This window comes from Falco naumanni, chromosome 7 (assembly GCF_017639655.2).
Source record: "Falco naumanni isolate bFalNau1 chromosome 7, bFalNau1.pat, whole genome shotgun sequence".
NCBI lineage: Eukaryota > Metazoa > Chordata > Aves > Falconiformes > Falconidae > Falco > Falco naumanni.
Window position 1 is genome coordinate 72511904 of NC_054060.1, and position 20015 is coordinate 72531918.

At 44.3% G+C, this 20015-nt stretch overlaps 1 pseudogene; it reads right to left on the minus strand.

Moving 5' to 3' along the window:
- The window catches only part of LOC121091550, a 38415-nt pseudogene that overhangs the window by 1092 nt on the left and 17308 nt on the right, over positions 1 to 20015 (minus strand).

The following is a 20015-nucleotide window of genomic DNA, read 5'->3' on the forward strand; positions in this document are numbered from 1 at the left end:
GGAACAGGAGTCACTCTTTCTTTCCTCTCCTTCTCCCATAGCAGCAAGGACCTCATGGCAGCACGGTTTCTTTCTGGGCAAGGGGCCTGAAGCCACTGCCACTTTCTGTGCCTCCCAGCTTCAACTCTGCATCCTGTTATTTTCCTCACTACTGTCCTTTCATGCCTTCAGAAAACAGGCTCCTGAAAATCCATGTATTTCAGTGATTCCAGCTTCCCAAAAGTACACCTGCCTTCTCAGCAGCCTGAAGTATTCTTTCACCCAGCACCACCTGGCACTTGCTCTAGCACAGTCTGCTACATCAAGTCTTGGTTCCTACTGGGAAGAATTATGCAAAAATACAGAAAGCAGACCTAAACAACTAGATGCTATCATCTAAACCGAGAGACTTCGCAGAGTCATTATCTAGACATAGCCCAGAAGCAGATGGCCCACATATTTATGGTAATTTCCTTGAGCTACCTACTACTACAAAAAACTATGGGCTTTGTGTAACCTCAACAGTGAGAGTGAACCTGACATTCCCTGAATCACTAAGATTTGGCAGGGATACTGGAAGAACTTTTCATGCCCGTTTCATCATCCCAGGATAATCAACACTTATATCACAGATCCAGGCAAAATACTTAGGCATATAGTTCCACAAGTGTCATCTCTGGAAATATTAGATCCATCCCATCTTATGATCTGAAGACAAATTCAATAAACTCATTTATTCTAATTCATTTCACAGCAGAAGCCAGATCCAAAGCTAGTACAGAACTTAATTTGCAGGCTATCACATGCAGGGGACCTCCATGGTAGGTTGTTGGTACAGGGTGAAAAAATATCTGACTCTTATCCTGGGAATCACAAACCTCAACAAATTTATAGACACAGAAGGTGTAAAACACACCTCCTAACTTGCTTTTCTAGGATCTTCATAAGTCACCTGTGATTTTAAGTAATAGTTGATCTCAGCTTGGGCCTGGCCATCTGCTCTGGACAGTGGCGCCGTGAGTGGTTCCGATTCAGCTGCCGTTTTAGACACACTGCCACTTCCTGGCTTGGTGAAAATACACCTGTAGGCTAAACTCCATAGGTGCGACGCGCACCCTCTGAACTAAGGCTATGTTTTCCATGATATACTCAGTGTACAGCAGGCAAACTCACCTTCCTGAACCCTGCAAAGCAAGCACTCTGCTTGCACTTGGGAGAGTGTAAGCCGCCCGCTTGGCCGTATGGGTTTTTGCTCAGCTCTGCACTGACAGGACACAGCGTATAGGCAGGCTCAACTTGCATCTACCTGTCCGTATGTAGAGTAAACAGGTTCTTGGAAGGGAAGAGGTCAATTCATTTGGTTAGATTCTGCAGATTCCTAGACTCCAGTATATGCCTTTGGCTGCTAAAAGAAACCTGAGGAACCCGCCCCTTGGCCAGAAAGCTGAAGATGTGGAGATCCGCTGCTCTGTGCTGGCCTATATGCCTATGTCATGGTTTAAACCCAGCCAGCAACTCTGCCCCACGCAGCTGCTCACCCGCTCCCCACCCCCACAGCGGGATGCGGAAGAGAATCAGAAAAGTGGGAAAACTCACAGGTTGAGATAGTTTAATGGGACAGAATAAGAAGAAAATAATAACGATGGTGATAACAACAATAAAAAGAAGAATTAGAATATACAAAACAAGCGATGCACAACGCAATTGCTCACCACTTGCTGACAGATGCCCAGCCAGCTCCCAAGCAGCAGCCCCTGGCCAGCTTCCCCCCAGTTCATATGCTGAGCACGGTGTCATATGATATGGGATATCCCTTCGGCCAGTTGGGGTGGGCTGTCCCGCTAGTGTCCCCTCCCAGCTCCCTGTGCCCCCAGCCTGCTCACTGGCAGGGCATGAGAAGCTGAAGAGCCCCTGACTTAGTATAAATGCTACTTAGCAATAACTAAACCATCAATATGTCACCAACATTATTCTCATGCTACACCCAAAACACAGGACTTTACCAGCTACTAGGAAGAAAATTAACTTTATCTCAGCTGAAACCAGGACAGCCTGACATGGCTCATGCATATTTTTTCCTTCCCTATCCTCCTCCCACAGACCCCTTGACTTTTTAACAGCTGGCATGAGGTAAAGAGAGCAGTAACAAGCCAGAAATGGTAGATAATACTGCCAGGGGTAGAAACACCGGTTAACACAGGCAGGAAATATAACACTTGATCCTTCCTCATCACAGATTAGAAAGCATCAGAGACAAGAGAGTTTTTCTATCAGCCTTCAGTGAGACCATCACATTGGCAAGAGGGTGCTACCACAGGGTGCAATCACACCCCCCCCCCAGTCACAGACACTTGCACCACCTGTACCAAAGCAGGGGAGCAGGCACTGGGAAAAGTCACCGTCTCTTACTGACAGGACCACATGCATTTGGGGAATCTTCTGTAGCAACGTTGATCTAACAACATTGATCAAAGGATTCTGGTTTTACTCCAATGGTCTCTCCAAGTCTGATAGATGCACTCCTCTGGCTTTGCAGACAGAGTGACAAGGAACTGGTACCACTCAAGTGAAGCAGTCAGAGAATCACAGACTGGTTGGGGTGGGAAGGGGTCTCTGGAGACCATCAGGTCCAACCCCTGCTGAAGCAGGCTCTCCTAGAGCAGTCTGAGCCTCACACAGAGAATCCCTTCTACTTGGTCATGGAATAGTCTGACCACTGCAGAAGTAACCCAGTTTGCATGTGTCAGTTTTGCTCATTTACTGTCCAGGCTCTAAATTCCCTTTGCTGAACAAGCTGATGGATGAGCTGCTAAGGAAAAACCACCCATCCATGCGATTGAACTAAAGTGCATGCTGTACAATTTACATCTGGGCCAGGGCATGGTACTGAAGCACTATAAATTAAGATGATCTCTGCCTGTCACTGACAAAGGGAAGACACCCATTCCCAGCCTCCCAGGACTTTCTGCGGCATCCATCCCGCTGCTGTGGAGGTCAGGTCTCAGCAATGAGGTAGCAACCCTCCCAAAAACCTGCATGGGCCAAGCTCTTCCACTTCACCTGTGGGCACCCAACAAGGGCCCCTTCTTTCTGTATTCAGTCTCAGCTGGCAGCTACCAGCTGAACCGGTTGGGCAGCACAGGCTTGCCTCAAGTGTATGTAACACGTAAGTATCATGCAGATCTTCATATACATCGTCTACATATCTGGTAACACCCATTTTTGGATTCCCTGATAATTTATGTTGACTTGTAGCATCTGCACATCACCTGATGTACACCTGATCTTAGATAATTGAGTTAGACATGGCAGCCCAGATTCTGGAAATTATTGAGGGGGAGAGGGGAGGCCAACTCCCTCACAGAGCAGTACAGAGGAGCGGTACAAAAGCTAATTCTTAGTTCCTATTCTAATTCTTTCTCCTCTTCTCATTTCTCTAATTCTTTCTGCAAAAGGAACTGCAGAAACCAACCTTTCTGTTATCTGATCTGTGGTAAGATCTGGAATAGACTGGTGTGTGTACCTGCGTAAATACTCTTAGACTATTTGAATCCTGTTCAAAACCCCAGTCGGATACCTCAAATGTGCACTGAACCTAATCCAGAACATCTACAAAGCAAAAGTACCATAGATTTTTTTGCAATTGGGACAATAGTTTCTGCATTTGTTCTGTTGTTAAACTTAATGTACCATATACCAGCCTAGCACTTTTGGTTTTCAGTATACTGTGGCGCTTTGAAGTGATTGAAAAATAAGTGCTCTCACAGCACGAGTTAGGAATTTTATCATCTGGAGAAGTAACTGAGATTTTTGACACCAACAGAGGTAGTATTGTGGTGTGGGATATGGTACCAGGACTTAAAATTCTGTTTTGAAGTGACTGGTAATGTTGCTTTTGAAACACTTTTTAAAGTTCAAAGTAGGACTCACTGAAGTGAACAGAAACTGTCAGCATGGCTCAGTGCTATATTTTCATCACTTCGCTAGTTCACACTTTTGTTTTCAAGGTTATCTGCCTAGCTGTAAGCCTGGAAATTATTTTAAACTATGAAATCCTCAGATTCCCCAGAGCATTCTCTAACAGGAAAGAATGACAAGTATGAGAGGAAATATCCCTGCTAATTTCTGCCACTGCAGATAAACAGAATATATGTTTCATCAGTAAACTCTACAATCTACCTATGAAAAGACAATAAAATAAAAAAAAAAAAAAATCTGAAGAGGGGCATATATGCCAAAGGCTGACTCAGCTGCTGCTCTGCTGTCTGGGATAAATGACATATTCTAAGCTTCTTGATATGGTTCAGATCTAAGCAAAAAAGAGTCTGAATGTGTTTACAGCATGATCCGAAGAACAGATATTGCACAGTGTAAAGGAGAAAGAGGGTGGCTGCTGCCTCTGTTACATGATGGGTAACTGTAAACTTACCAGGCGCTTTGTAGTCCCTGAAGGTGTCATTTACTAGAGGGAAAAATACCACAATAGGTGTTTCTGGGCTCTCCTTGTCACCGACAATATAGCATTCCTTCAAGTGTGGGGTTTCCTGATCATCTGGCACCTTCCTAGGGAAAGGGATTCCCTGTTTTGCAAAGTATTTAGAGGCTTCTTTCAGGGGCTGGTTGCCACAACAAGAAAACGAAAGAAAAGAAAACATTAGAACTTAAATACCAGAAGCACTTCTCATTTGACCAGATTTAAAAGGAATGTTTTTGGGGTAAGGACCCACTTCTGACAGATTATGGCACATATCCAGCTTAGGCCAGAATGCATATAGAACCAAGATGGGGAGGGCCAGAGTTAAGTGGGATGAATCTGGGTCCACATGCCTGTCTGAAAATCTACATCCCACATTTGGATATTAAAAATGCTGTCTTTAGACAACTTTTCATTCCTAAGGAATTTAAAATTCCTAAATACAAACTGTTCTTGTATTAATTTGCATATCTGGTCTTCTGCATAAAACTCTCCTATTGTTACAGTTATATTGTCCTGAATGTACATTTTCCCATGCATAAGAATAGCTATGATTGCACGGAGAAGTCTTGGACAATTTTTAAATGCATTTAGCTTCATTCACTCTGTATCTGCCTGCCTTCAAGACAGCTAAAACACATAAACCCATAAAAACGGGCAGACTCAGTCTACTACATTCTTACTTCCTGATAGCACTTGTAGTGTTCAATAAAGACACATGACCCTGTTAAACTGTTAGTTCATTTACACTTCCCAGACACTGGGCAAAAAAGTTTCTATGAGTAGAGGATCAGCCACTCTGGGAACTCAGAGATGAAACAAAGAACTCAGCAAAGACGCGTGCATGCACAAGGCTCACCCCTGTCTGGGAACCTGAACTGTAGTTGAAATGCAAAATGACATCCACTTTCCTTTCTGGTCTCAGAAGGGGTGGGTAACTGGTGGCAAAGGCAAATGCAGTATCAATCAGGACGAGGTAGTCTGTTGCTACTGTCAGGCGGCTGGGCTGAGAGTCAAGCTCACAGTCTAGAAAAGAAGTATTATTTTTTTTTCAGAGGAAGTGCTCAATGCAATAGAGGTGCTGAGCACAGTCAGTTGTTAACAGAAAGAGAATTCAGCTTTTCCTGATTCTTAAGCCTACCTATATAGCTGATGGCTGCAGTTCAGCCGTTTCTCCGTTCCTTGTCTAGCTTCCTCTTTTTGTTATTTACTCCATAATTTATTTGGTTTTCCTCTAATTAAGAGGGACTAACTTGAGGCTCAGGAGAATAGAGTTAATCCCCTTCCCTGGTTTTGTGTGTGACTGATCAGGTCTGGGTTTTTTGGCTTTTTTCTTTTAACACAGAAAAAATTAAAATGGCACCTCACTCTCTCAACATGCTAAAGACTAAAGATCTTTTCTGCCTCGCACGCAACGAGAACAAGCTCGTAGCTAAGGTACCCGGAAGAGGTGGTACCAGGCTGAACACAAGTTCCCAAACTGGGTAACAGGGAATACTGTTACAAAGGTTATATCTTACCTACAAGTAAAGAGGTAACATGAAACTAGGCTCCCTGCCACATCCTTGAATACTGGCTGGGAAAGAGACAGTGCCGGTGGCACCAACGCCACCACGCACAAGTGTGCTGGCTGGCTGGCACAGCAGCAGACACACCCGGGCCAGCTAGTCAGGGTTTCTCATCTACTGGATGCTAGACTTCATGAAATTTTAAAGAACTTATTTTTGAAGCCTCTCAGCTACCTAATTTCAGCTTTCAGTGACAAACAGTTTCAAATATTATGAGAGAACGGGAGCAGAACAAAAAGGCAGTCAGCTCGATAATCACCTAAGCATTGTTTCTTTTTCACAAGGATGGTTTGAATAATAACTAAAAGCAGGGTGCTATTACCGTACCTTTCCATTTGGAAAACTCGCTCTCTAGGTAGTTGTTGTTCATCTGGAGGCCCTTCAGAAAGTTGTGGATTTCTGAAGCTGCTGGACGTAACATGGCAACATCTCGGAAAACGTCTGAGAAGCTGTCAGGGGGGCAAACCACTCGAGTATCCAGCTCATTTGGCCTTGGAGGGAACAGGGTTTCATCATCTGCAGAAGAAAGAAAACCTGTTCTTATATGTGGTTTCATTGTTGATGTCAATCTGTACAATCATAATTTGTTTTAACACCTGGCAAAACTTGGATTTCTTTCTCTTTATTTCCAGGAGCTCCACAAATCTCACAATTTTTCAGCTAAGCTTTGAAAAATCCATTTCTTATTCTCACTCCGCAATGGTAAAGGCCTTGTTTGTACTGTGAAAGAGTCCATCTCGCCTCCTATAAACGTCTTTGCTTTTCTATGATTTTACCTACTACAAGATCCTGCACTTAACCAGTCTTCCTTTGCTATCTGTGTTAGTTTCTCAGCCACACACATAAAAAGACACACAAACGCAATCTCTCAGCCACACAAACCTAACTAAAGTCACTCCCTAACAAACACAAGCTCCTTGTTTTAGCAACCAGAAACTACCTCCTGCAAGCGCAAGATAAAATAAATCACTCTTTTGCTAAATTTCTCTTCCTTCTCATCTTTTTTCTCTGTAGTGCGTCCGTCATGTGCATTTCTCCTTGAAATTCCACCCTGCAGGTCTTTCTTAATTTATTGGCATGTTTTGCAGACCTCTTCTTTATGACTCCTTTGGAACGGCTTCCTATAGTAGTGAAGTTTGGATCCACACTTTGTAAACTCCAGAGATGCAAGGATGGTGTTTGCTCTTGCTTCTGTGAAGCCTCATGCCATGTTCCAATTTCCAAGAGAGGAACTGGAAGACTGTGGATTGCTAGGGGAGGTTTCCAGCCTCTCCCACTCTGCAGGGCTATTTTTCTCCAGTTTTACTCTTGTGCTCTGAAAATGGCTCATATGAGGGACATTCTCTTTTTTTTCCTGTGACAGACCCGATGGATTTTTTTATCACACAACTGAAACGACTGCTATACAGTGATACACAGCAAAAACATCCTCCTGGTTTCCACGTGGATTACAGAAAAGCCTAAAGAGGAAATTCCACAATAGCTTTGAAAAATTCAGGGGGTGGGGGTCAGCGGCTGCAAAGAAAATTAAAAAAAAAAAAAAAAATGTAATGACATAAGAATAACCCACCTATGTCAGTAATTTTGTCTCGGGTCCATTTGTGCCAGAAGTCTTCTGAATGAACAGATATATACCAGGCATCCATAAGATTCAAGGAAAACACACTGCTCCAGATCCCTGCAGCATAAGAAATATTTGACATAAAGTAAACTGGTAAAGGCATGGAAGCGTTTTCATTCACAATGACCTTTAGCACCTTCTGCATTCTCTAGCAAACCTTATTCATTACATTATCTTAGTGCACAAATACAAGGGACTGTCTTTATAAATCAGTGTATGAATCCATCATGTATATAAAGAATCTAATTTATTGGCATATATTAGGAGGGCCAGTAGTATTTTCAATATATCTCTCAACATGTTCATTTTTCTTATGTGGCAAATAACATTTTGCCAAGTTCACCTTAATATTTTCCTCTTGTCCTCAGCATTTGTTATTCCCCAAATCCCCGGCCTTTGTAATTCTAAAGGGCTTATTTATTTCTAACACAATCCTGTTACAGGTATGCAGTTATCATGCAGGACTGTCAACCACAAAACATTCAAGATTCATACGCTAAGATCCCTTAGAATGAGGGAGCTGACTTAAAAGTTTTGAAAACAGAAAGTGTAAATGTAGGACTCTTCATTTGCCTTTTGATTTTTTTTAGGGTTTAGGGCATATCTGGGTTGCATTTTCAAGCTCTTCCCCTACCAGATATTGCAAAGTTGATGGCTGTCCAGATCATCACAGGTCCGCAGGCTCTGAGGCTGACAGCACACCACTGCTGGCATGGTAGGTGTGCGGCTGTGCCCTCCTGAGCCCCCCCTGCACAGCCAGCCTGGAGGAAGGGAGCGAGGGACGAGGCTGCAGCCCCCAGCCCGGACGGCTGGGCCACGCGGGAAGGAGCGGCAGGACCTGGGGTCAGCCCTGCGCTGCTCGGGGGCTGGCGCACCCGCTGACACCTTTCGGGTAGCTGTGTCCCTGGAGCGAGGGGACGCTGGGTCACCAGCAGGGATGGGGCAGAACGGTCCCAGCATTGCTCTAGAGGAGGCAGGAGGAGGGTACCAGGGAGTATAGGCAGGGGGCTGGTGACCTTTCTGACCACAGGAGGGGAGCCCTGGGTACCTTGTTTGACACTGCAGCCAGGTACAAAAGATTCTGATTTGCTTCTTTACACCTCACCACTAGCTGAAGTGACATCTCCACACAAGCAAGAAGTCCTGACTTCTCAAACTCCCCCAGAAACTTCCTTTATGCAGTTGGTGGGAAGCAGGAAGAACAATGAGGCAAGAGATCACTTTCACAGCAGGAAAAAGATTTCCTTACTGCTTTTACTGTTCATACACAAGAGGGGAGAAAAGTAGATATCATGACCTGTTTGCACTCCGAAATGGAAGTGTTATCCTGGAGGATTAGTCAGGGTTAGGAACATTGTAGGTAAAAGGCTGTATTTTAGAGACCCAGGTTGCAGAAGAGACTGATGATTTAACTTAGCGGCAATATTACACAACTTTTGTTGCTGACAAAAACACAGAAGTATTTCAAAGGCCTCGTGTCAGTAAGTATAACCATATATGAAATCAAATAAATCTGTTCTCCTGAATAAAATTGCAGAGAAAATTAAAAATCCTGCAGGTAGTGACCTGTTATCAGTCCTAATATTTTACCATGTACTGCTCTAAGATAAAAACCACACGAACAGTTTCATTGCACAAGAGGGGTTTGCACAGGAGCAGATTATATTCTATTACATTACAGTGCAGTCGCCTGGAGCAAATCACCTTCCAAAAAGCAGATTCTGGATTCTGGGATCTTCTTCATCAGGCGACCCATGAAGAACTCACTGCCAAAATCTTCTGCGCGAATGAAGGCGCCGTATTTCGGGAATCCTACCTCATAAGGGGTGAATTCCACCCATTCTGAAGGAAAAAGCACAAGACAGACTGGTGATGGCAGCAGAGGCACAAATTAGTTGAGTGAAACCTGTGACATTGGCTGGTTTCTAACTAACATACTTTGCAAGCAGGTACCTTTTCACTGTACCTTTCACAGTGGTGAACGTGAAGAGTGAATTGCCCTCTTATATCTAAATTTCTCTACAAGCTTTAGATTTCTGAAGCTTTCTACAGAAATGCATACCAGGGAATTTCATAGTAACATCCTCCATCATCCTGCTTCTGATCCTGAATAAACTGAATACACTAAGGCCCTCAAAAATTTAAGTATTTTAATTTCTAATCTGAGGTGGATTAGCCTTTTAGAGTAGCTGCGCATTGAATTGGTTTCTTTACTTAATTCTAAATTGAGCCCTATTGGGATTAAATGTTATGTGCAACTCTGGAGTGTTATTACCTCTAAAATCCTGGTCGCTGATTTTATCCTTCACATTGAGAGAGAGGTAGATGGGCAGGGGATTCTGACCTTGATTTAACGCCTGCTGCTGATCTGTGAGCTTATGGCAGTCCTCCTGTTTTGAAGAAGGACAGTAGCTGAGGACAGACAGATGACACAGAGAGCCTCCCGCTTCATCTAAGCCTGGGCTCTGACAATGCATAATGCAGCGTAATGCAGCCAACAAACACCATGAACGACACTGCTGAGGCATATGCTTTAGGCATCTACCTGAAAAACAAACAAGCAAACAAGCAAAAAAACCCCTTTCTGTAAGGGTGGTCAAACACTGGTACATGCTGCCCAGAGAAGTTGTGAAGTCTTCACCTGTGCCGATACTCAAAGCCCATGGCCCAGGGCAGCCAGCTCTAGCTGATCCTGCCTGAGCAGGGCTGTTAGTCAAGATGACCTCCAGAGGTCCTTTCCAGTCTCTAGCATTTTTTGATTTACTCTTTCCCTCACCACTATATTCACTAAATATTCAAATCTGAAGAGAAAGGCGCTGCTATCATACCTTTTCATGTAACATCGTTTCAATTATGAGTCCCCATAGATCCGTGAAACATATCTGATGTCCTTCCCGTTCCCTCTGGCACAACTCTTTCAAATAGTATTTCAGACAATCGGGGGCAAAACAAGTAAATAACTTATTTTTGAGCACATGCTTTCGGGCATCATTGAGTGTTTCCTTAAGATCCTTTTGGGACCAATCAGGATCTCCATACAAGTTCGACATGGTCCTAAAAAACCAAAACAAACCACAACAACAAAACCATAAAGAAACATGTGAGTTCTGAGACAGAGCTTCGGGAAGTTACAGAGGTTTGCGTATCATGCCTTGATTTATGTGAGAAGTCATGTGTTTGTGGTACCATCCACATGTTTAATCAGGACTGAGTTAATTCTAAATGTGGGCAAATACCCAGTGAAGGAAATAATAAAAAAACTACAGCAGAAAAAGAAAGCCCTTTCTTGATAGTGAAGATGATATCACTCTTCAGATCGCTTCTTGTACATCATACATAGAAAATTCCTATGAAGATTTTGCTTATTTTGTTCTTACCATGTTGTACCGGATAAACCAGTGATATATGAGACACAGTCCAAGACATTAATTTCCTGCACACTGAGAAGGTGGGCGTACATGGCTGTCAGAGCTCTGGTTCCACCACCTGTTGTCATGATTGCCACCACAGGTACCTGTTCAAACCCAATACACATGTGTTTAGTGGCATGGTCTGAGAAGGGTCAACACATGCTTGATTAGAAAAGAGAAAGTTACAGCACTGATAAAGTAACAAAGATGCTGCATAACACCAGTCTGCAAGGAGAAGAAAAATCTGAATTAATATTGTGGTGTAGAAGAAGCAAGAAATGCTTCATGTTCCTCTGTCAAGCAGCTGAGCATTAGGACATGAAATCCATCATCTCACACGTCACGTTTTCAGTGCTCTATTGCAAAACCAGTAACACAGAGCAGCAATGTTACCTCCTGCCATCCAAACTGGAATTTTCTGAGGTGCAACAGACCAGAAAACATAGGTCCTGTCTCACAGTTTCCATTTGAGTAGTAGTAACCCCTCTGTTAAATGAAGTTAGCCAAAGTCAATTTCTACTATTGCATAGCTGTTTCGCAGGCCATGCTAGAGGTATCGTGACATGGGTTTCAGAGCACAGACTAGTTCAGATCCCCTGAGACCAGAGCGGGTGACACCATCCCTTTTACAGTTGCTGGAGGGAGGGAGAAGCCACACTCGCACACCCTACCCTGCGCATACGTACAACACTGGGCGTGCAAGTGAGGCGCAATTATTTCTTCCTGTGATGACACAGAAATCCAGGGTCTGGTAGTCTTGCAGGAAGGATTAATCCTTAAATGTGAGTTGGCTCCATTAACTGTAAAGATGGCTAGCTACCACGCACCGAGGTGAGTTCGTGTGCAAATCACCAGGAGACTGTAGGGAGACTGTTCTGCAGGGAAGTGCGGGTGCCGCTGCCCCCGAGGGGATGGGTGTGAGGGCCCCCCGCCAGAGCAGAGACAAGACAGCTGCAGCTCGCACGTGAAACTCCACGCTGCTTCCCGGAAACCGGGAATTGAACAGAAATGCCACATTTTGACGGTCAACTGCAGGGAAAACAGAGAATAATTACGCCTCGGATACCTCGTCATCCTGCAAGCCCTCCTCCAGCTGCAGAATGTCCTTCAGAGCCGCCGCAACCACCTTCTTCCTCTTGTGAATGAAGTCCCGCTCCTGGGCGCACAGGTCGAACCCCAGGCGTACATCGAGGTCATCCTGGCTGGAACAGAGGGTCAGGTATCTCGCATCATGCTTATAGCCTAATTCAGCATTTTAATTGCTTCTACGTCATGAACAGACGTGCCTTCACCATCACTATGTAAAGCAAAGCAGGAAGAGATGAAATGTCTTAGTTTGTTCCTGGAGAACAACAGAACATCTTCCTTTGGACTGACAGGGTTTCTTTTTATTCATTTTTTTTTTTCTCCTTGCCAAAGGTGCTTGCAGTAGCATACAGCTACAAGCAACAGAACTTCCCCCGTTCAGACAGAGGTGAGGGCCTGCAGTGGGCAGGCAGGGCTGTGAGCGGCCCCCGAAAGGCTGCCCAGCTGCCGCCCTACCTGCCAGCTGCAGCCCTAAGCTGTGGCCTTCCGCCTTGCGATGCTTTTTGTGTGCGTGGGTAGGCACAGTCCCTTATGGATATCTATAAGCACTACAGCTGCAGATTCAAAGCTGCTAGGAAATCTTTCTCAGCTGCGGTCAGGAAGAAGTTTTTAAATGACAGCTATAAACTGTATGCATGTCTCATAGTGTATTTACTGAAAATAAACCACACAACAGAAGATGCACCTGCTTTTCTAAGGGAAGAGGACTTCTCTTACAGTATGTTACGTAGTATAACAAATTAATCTTACAAATTTTACCAAAGCTTTAACCATATCTCAAAATACACGATATATTTCCTTGGTTTGGAAATAAGAAATCACTTGATTGAGTTAACTTGCATTTATCTCTTTGAGTAGACATTAAAAAATAAATGCAAATACATTTATTATTTCAATTTTTTATATCCTAGCGTGGCCAGGCACTCTGACTTTGATCTTTTAGGTTTTTTCCTCTCACTTTGGGAAACAGAAAGGTTTCTTTCAATTAATTTTGAAATGCTCCTTTTATTGAAAATCTGCATTTGGCAATAATTTGTAGAGGTATCAAAGAGTGTCTACAGTGGCCCTTAGTACATAATTTTGATTGCCGTGAGATATCAATAGAAAAGTGGTTTTGCTTAAAGCATTGTATAGACCCATTACATAAACTCACAGCTGCTGAAAATCTCTGTGATGTGTACTAAGTCTGTTTTATTTTAGAGTCTGAAGCGAGGATGAGCCAGCATTCAGGATGCAGGCAGCAGCAAAGGGATTGGAACTTGACTGACACCTACCCAAACTCGAAGAAGGAAGACAAATAAGGCATCTTACCATTTTTTCACCTTAAAGTGCAAATCAAATTTTCTGTGCTGAAAATTAAAGAGGTAAAATTATGAATATTTATACTTAGTTTAAAACAGTCCTTTCCCCCCCACTCAGAATGAGACACGGCTCTTTTGGGTCATCATTACATCCACAAAGCTCTGAATCTCTGGAAACTGAGGCTGGGACATAGACTCTCCTCTCAGTGCTTCATTAGTACTCAGAGACGTGCGCTGATTTAATGAACTAAGGCTTTGGTATTATCCCCTAGAGTCTGCACCTTCTCCCTGCCATAAGGCTTGCATAGCTTGCGCCAGCACCACTTAGCCACACAAATAAATAGCAGAAGAGCTGCGGTCCCACACCTCACTCCCCTGGCAGGGGCCACCACTAAACAGGGGCCTTGACACCGCAGCTCCTTGGACAGCGGCCCGAGGCAGCAGGGGAAGCCAGAGAGGCTGGCCGTAAGCGTGCCATGCTGCTTCTCCTGCAGCAGCGTGCCAGGCTGCAGCCTCATCCCTCTGTCCCAGCAGCACCTGGTGGCCTCCAGCCTGGCTAAGGGCGTGGGCAATAGAAGGAGCACAAGCAATGGCTTAGAGATTTTTCTTTTTCCTCCTTCTCCCCCAGATGTCCCATTTTATTTTGCTCCAAATAATTTGCTTCATTACGCACCGCCCTAGATGCAAGGGAAGTTAGGAAACAAGCGGCTGCGTACAAAGAGAAGTGATCTTCCTTTCCCGCTTCTCGAGAACGAGCAACAATTTTTAAAAGCTTGCAAAGGGTTTCCCACAGCCAGCGGACACTCACCTCGCCGACCGCTTCCCCCTCAGAGGGGAGTGACTTCAGAGGGAGAGTCAGGGGGACGCTGCACCTCCTCCTCGCTCCGCATGGCACACAAGCACACTGAAAAGGAGCATGGAGTGCTTTTTGGTTAAGACAGAAATATTCTCCTCTGGCTACCTACTCACGCATAAAGGTCAGGTCATAGAACTGCCTGTGTTGTCTACAGTGTCCTGGGACAACATACAAGGGTGGGAAGCCTCCTCTTCTTTGTGAGTGCGATATCCAGGGAGGGCTGCTTGTATTTGGCGTAGTGGAAGAAGGTGGGATCTGGGAGAGGGGAGTGGGAGGCACAGCCCACTGAAACTCTCTGGGTTTCTTCGAAGGATCCTTTCACTGTAAATGTTAGCTCATTCCCTAAAACAATGAGATAAAATGCACACAAAAAGTTACTTCTCATTGCAAAAAGGAGAGAAAGAGGGAACCAAAAGCAGCAAAAGGTAGCTTTGAGCAAACCCCTTCTCCTCTTCCTTTGTATTTGGAAAGCCATCTTCTGAAAGTGACCCAAGACCCAAACATTATGGGCAGTTGCATCTTTGTAATGGGCTGAGCAAGCAGCAGGATGGGAATGTGACGTGAGTGGGACTGAACTGCAGATGGCCACATTTGCATCATGGTTGCATCGTGACACAATGAATGTAACCAGGTACTTTACATTGTAGATTGTCCTCATCCCAGGCCAAATAATGAGCAAGAGAAGTTCTCAGTCCCCTGAAATAAGATCTGACTCTGCAGCAGATGACCCTGTTTATTTATATAAAGAGATCAGCCAATCCTGCCAGCGTGTTACACACGCTCCGAGATTGCCTACCACATCCAGTCCTCAGGGGATGTGGGCAGAGCAACTTCTAGATTCTGGATCTTGATCAGAGACAGACGGGAGCCAGCTGCTGAGTGGCTGACCCCTGCAACAAATGAGGTGTTTCTGAGCATGTGCAGGAGTCGAACCATCAGAGATCCTGAGGAGAATTAAGGCTATTGTGCCCAAGGCAGCAAGCCTCTTTGAGCTTTAGCAGAACTACAGCAGAGGTTTTCAGGATCTCAGCCTGGGGTTTAGACACCTTCTGCACAAGCGTCTGATGTTGCTTCTAGTCCAACATGAGGCTCCTGGTGAAGTCAGAACCCTGAACCTACACCTGCTGCAGTACTGGTGCTATTCCCTACTGCAAATTTTTCACAGATTGCCTTAGATGCGGTCAGTTAAAGCCTTAATATTTGGATGATGCAATTTCTAGGCATTCTTAGGGAGAGTAAAATTACTAATATTCTATGAAAGAATGAATAAGCTTACCTGAAAAATGCTTCTTTTTCATCCTGCTGTCCAAGTGAACTTCCAAGCAGGCTACTTCACGACACTGGAATAGACATGATGGGGACAGAGAATTGGATTAGTCCCCCAGGCATCTCACCACCAGTGCTGGCAGATACTGGAAGGGTCACTATAGGAAGGCTCACTGCTTGAACGTGGGGGCCAACTGCATTGCAGCCTTCTGTCAGACCCCGTGAAAATGAGAATTAACTTCATCGTCACGTGGGAAGATGGTGCTGTGCTAAACACCTTCATAGTCTGAAGGCTCCCCTAAGATCATGCCAGCCTCCTCAGAGATAAAGCTCCTATGAGAAGGAGTATCACTAAAGAACAAAGATTTGCAATGTTTCCCTCACTGCCATCACGGTCAGCTAAAGTAAGAAATGACGTGGGAAAGACCACAAGAGAAAAAGCAAATAATATTTTACCACTATTGCCCCATTTGTGATGATGGTTTCAGGAGGGCCCCGGCTAGAAAACAAAAACAAATAATATGTACTTTATAAACAACATAATCTCAATACTGTCCTGAACAGGACACATTTTTTCCTCTCTCTCTTTTTTTTAATTTTATTTGCTTCTTCATATTGTTTGTAGAAGTGTGCTCTCTTTTCATGAGATGCCAGATAAGTACCTAGCAGAAATGATTCAATTGCAATAAGGCACCTAGAAAGTGCCTGTAATGGCCTTGATAGCACAGGTATGTTGCAGATAGGGGAGCAACATTCTCTTCAGCCATCAGCTGCCCAGAGAACACTGTCCAGAAAATCTACAGACTTACTGCAGTGGGATTTACCAGCCCCAGAAAACCAACCTTGAACTAAGTAAAATATAAACTGTAAGAGAAATTAACATAATTAAAAATTCTTATCTTCCACGTCATAGCATTTTCCTTTCTTACAATGATTTGCTGTGCACACATAAAGTTTGGAAAAGGGGTGAATCTGGCTTTTAAGGTGATACAGGGTGTACAGAAGGTTTCCCTGCACTGATACTCCCATAATAATGGGCCTTTACTCACATGCTCTCCAACAGAAACTCAACTTCCAGCTCCTCCCTCCTCTGAAAATGAAAGAAGAAAAAAAAAAAAAAAAAAAAGCAGCCCGAATTAGCATGTGCGGAGGTTTGCAAAGTGACCTTGATTTTTTCGACTACAGTTTCCTTTATGCTTTAATAGGTAACAATATTCTGTTTCATACTTGCTATGGTCAGCATTAGAAGACAGAGGCAGCTTTTTCTTCCCAAGGAAAAGACAATCTCAGCTATACTAGCAGAACAAAGGGTGTTTGGTACTTACAAGCCTCCCTGGTAAACCTTTATTTTTCACACTCTCTTCCCTGCCAGCTTCCATGTGCTGAACACAATATGCTAAGAGTTAGTGTTTAGAAAAATATTGTGGAAACAGAGAATTTTCCTGTCCTTGTATTGGTTTTATTTTTATATTCTTTGTGAGGATTAGATAAATACTGTCATTTTCTGACAGATTATTAAAAGTGCAAAGCCCCCCCAAAATTGCATCTGCTCTGGTGCTTGAGAATTTGGCTGTGATCTGTGCCAGAGGACACCAACAGGAGTTTGAAACACTGTCTATTTTGTCACTGGTGTGCAATTTACAAGGTTTTAATAAATTTGCTGGTCCTGGTGGTAAAAGACAGAAGAGACAGCATGCCTCTTTAATCCGAGGGGAGAGAATGGATGTCAAGGTGTACCAGATGTCTGAACGAGCTCTTACCTGTGGATCTAGTAGGAATGCCGTAAACACTCTTTCCCCAAGGGGGATTTTAGCTACATCAAAAAGCACAATTGCATGGTCATCGTCACGAATGATGTCGTCATCAGAAACAGTAATTTCCAGAATATTCTGGGAAAAGAAATGAAAAATGTTCAATCTGTTAGCATGTACTCAGACAAATGACATTCTGCAGCTCTTCCAGGTTCAGTGCCTACTTTACAGAGAGAGAATAGAAAAGTATTGATGACGAAGTGTCACAAGGAAGAGCAAGAAAACAAGTGTAATCTGCTTTCTAAGAAACAACTTCTGGTATTGTCAATTAGGGCTGAACCGAGATTTCTCTTGGGTCGCCTTTTATGCTTTTAAGTAGCTCTCACCAAAAATGCAGTCTTTCAGGAAGGACTATGTATAGCCAGAAGTCCTATGTTGCCCCTTATCAACAGAGATCACTTTGTACCAATAGCCACCTTTCTACGTCCTCGGGTTTTCCACTTTCAGCCACCTGTTCATAGGTATTTGAGTGTAGTGTAATTATCAGCAGCAAAGTGAGTAAAGCTGTTAATCATACTAGAATTCAGCAGCTTCATGGCACCAGTATGCCATTATTTCATGTCCTCTCAGGGAAAGATATGTTTTTCTGTTATAGTGCTGCTTTGTGTTTTCATTTCACAGTTTCTCTGTGTTGTCAGCCTGTCATTGGTCCCATCAGCCTTCTCCAACGAGGCCAGACTCACAGGACCAATGTATAAATAATAACTACCTGTTAGGAGAGAAGTGGATTCCAGAAAAAGCCAAAATTGTTTTCCCCTAGCTTGTTAGGGGAGTTTTAAGTAAACTCAGAAGGTCCCCTGAAAACATGACGTTATGTTTGGGGCTAAAGTAAAAGAATCTACATAGGGATGAGATGCAGAAAGGAGTTTTTGGTTTGTGTACCTTGACTTGCCTCTGTATCCGGAAGTAGAATGTCTCGTTCCACATGGGATTGCTGCAGTTTTTGATTGTTTTGGTGTGGTATTTTTCATCTGAAGCAGTCGGCAGCCAGAGGCTCACGTAGCAATCAGACTGACTTACTATAGAAACACAGGTAGAAAATATCTGGCAGTGGAAGCACGACATGAGAAGAGAAGGCACTGAAATGCTCTGAGGCTTGAACATGGATGAGAGGTTGCCAGTTCTTTCTGATATACATCAGGCAAACCAGGAAGATGGGGATCACACAGCTGGATAAAATTAATTCGTTTTTCATCACAACAATACTTTTCATAAGCAGTGTATTCCAATAACTATGCACAATCCTACACATTTCAAAAGCCCCCACAGTCCTAGCCAGCAGACAGAACAATACCAGGAATCTTGTGCTGCTCCTTACCAGCGCTGTTTTGGCTCTCTGCAGATTTGGCAGGAGGGGAAACTGTGACCAACACAGCAGAGAACGAGTCTCAGACCTGAGGGGGATGGGGCGTAAACTGTCTCTGTGGCAATTTAGCTTTGTGAGAAATCTCGAAAGAATCAGATTCAAGTTTGATTCAGATAACAAATGTACAGCACACCTGGTTGTTATTAACCCTTCATGACAGAAAAATATCATGGCTACCTAGAGCATCCTGTCCTCAGGTGGGGTAGGAAGGGAGAAGCCTGCCAGCAGTACTGCTGCTTCGCCAGGAGGCCAGTACGTAAGTGGAGCCTTTTCCTGGCATTTCCTGGTGCCTGAAAGACCTGAAAGCTATTTTCTACTCCACATCTCTCCCCAACATAGAAGCAGCAGAAAGGGCTTGGATCTTGCCGGTGAAGGGAGCGAGCCTGCACTCACTGTAAGGGATTGTCCCCTGTAGATCATGGACGAAGCAACCACCAAATAGATTCTCAGACCTTGGGCAGAAGCTCTTCCAGGGCAGCTGGAAGGGCTGATTTATCCTGCTGTGTCAACACAGGCTCCAGCGAGAAGAGAGAAGGGGAGCAGTCTGGTCCCGTGGCAGTCGATAGAGAGAACGACCTTGTCTGCAGAGACAGACGATTGCCAGCACAGCACGGGCCTTGAGCCTGGTCACCCAGGTTAAAGGAGAGTTTGCCCTCCTGTCTTTGCTCAGGATATCAGATATATTGCTTTGGGACATTCTGCCTAAATATAAGGTGTTGCCTGAAATGCAGAGGCCCTGCAACTGGGAGATCCCTGGCGGATAATGCCTGTCAGGCTGGGAGATTCCCAGGTAACCCTTCATGCTGAACCTGAAGGAATTTCTTGACGCTGCTGGGTGTCTTCCCTCGTCAAGGATGTACACTGCCTTTCTGCCTTTGCAATTACCACCACAAACAACACTTCTGCCTCTCAGATTTTTACATAACTGAAGCAACAGAACAATACATCGACTTTGGCAATTACCAGTGCAATATTCAATTTGCAGCATACTGGAGGGCTGCAGTCACCAGTCTGTCTGACAGGCAAAACGCCTGCCCTGGAGGTGCCGGCAGCCTGCAGGGCCGGGCCCTGATAAACGGTATCGCTGGCTCTGATCTGCAGTTTCTCAAGAGCAGGTAAGAATCTTGTGCCAAAGCCAAGAAGCAAACGTGGCTTCTGGCTGTCTAGACCATCCCTCCTCCCATTAACGCACTTATCACTGCTGATCTCAGGTCCTCCAAAAATACAAGTCCAGTGTCCCCAAAATCACCAGAGTGGCTGAGATGGGACGTACTTCA